Genomic DNA, 1,430 nt, shown 5'->3' with positions numbered 1-1,430 from the left:
GTTGGTAACTCTATCTCGAAACTCTGCCAAAATTTTCGCTCAAGCACTCCATTTCTGTTGAAGCAGAGTACTGACTTGAGCGTCGGAGGGTCTTGCCGGAGCACCCCCAACTCCAGTTTAGACTTTCTTTGCAGGTCCCGACGGTGACCGCGGTCATCCCAGCTCCAGCTTCTCTGACCTCGATGGAATTCTACACCAACAGAATTGGCGCTAGAGGAAGGGACTCTGTGTCTTTGCAGTACCCTTGTTCTTAAAGGAGCGCTCAACGGGACTGATTCCGATCATCTTCTCTGACATCCTCTTCTCCTTCTTCTACTAGATCTTCACCCGATGCCTCCCCGCAAAGCATCCACCAGGCAATCCACGGCCTCCGTGGCCAGATCTCAGGCTCCGGCCTCACCTCTAGTTTCTCAGGCTCCTCCTCCTCTGGCAACAGCGATCGGCGCGAAGCAATTCGACCTGCTGGTTCAGCAGGTCAGAGGCCTCATTGAAGTGGTGCAGGCCATGCAACAGCAACAACAGCCGCAGGCATTGGTGCGGTTGGAGAGAACGTCGTCGGAATTTCAAAATCCGATGGTAGGGCGAGCCACTTGGGCCAGTCGCCCCATCTTTCCCGAAAAGATAAATCCGAGGGTGGAGAGCCCTCAGTCCGATCATGATTCTACTCCCGGAGGATCTCTACCTCCATTCTGTCCGAAGACCCTCGAGACCTGCAGTCGAGAGGACTTTCTGGATCGAAGGCTCCAAGAGATGAACCGACGGATCGAAGAACTCCGCCACGCTCCCCTGCTTATGGTGAGGACATCTGTACTGACCCTCCCTTCTCTCAAATGATCGTGCAGGAACCGATCCTGCTAAACTTCAAGCTCCCCCAATTCGAAAGCTATGACGGGACCTCAGACCCGGTCGACCACCTGGAGGCCTTCTGGATAATGATGCTGCTCCATGGCGTGCCAGACGCCATTCTGTGTCGAGCTTTTCCATCCATCCTGAAGGGAGCAGCAAGGAACTGGTACTCGATGTTGAAGTCGGGTACCATCTTTTTCTTTGATCAGATGAGCCATCAGTTCGCGGCTCATTTTGTTAGCAGCTGGCGTCCTCGGAGAGGTTCGGAGTCCCTCATCAATATCAAGCAAAGGGAGGGGGAATCCATCTGAGCTTATGTCAACCATTTCAATGTCGCTGCGTTGGAGGTCCAAAACTTGGGCCAATCGATCGCGATGGCCGCTCTGAAGGGCGGCCTCCAGAAGAATGACCTTCTGTTCTCCTTGAAAAAGAAGTATCCCAGAGATTTCGCCGATTTACTGGCTCGGGCTGAAGGATATGCCTGAGCAGAAGAAGCCTTCAAGATGAAGGACGAGGAGACCGCGAGAGAGCGGCAGGCGGGAGACTCGAGCAAGCTCGCAGTTGAAAAAGGGCGAGTGAAACTC

This window comes from Elaeis guineensis, chromosome 2 (assembly GCF_000442705.2).
Source record: "Elaeis guineensis isolate ETL-2024a chromosome 2, EG11, whole genome shotgun sequence".
NCBI classification, from domain to species: domain Eukaryota; kingdom Viridiplantae; phylum Streptophyta; class Magnoliopsida; order Arecales; family Arecaceae; genus Elaeis; species Elaeis guineensis.
This window is presented reverse-complemented; position numbering follows the sequence as displayed.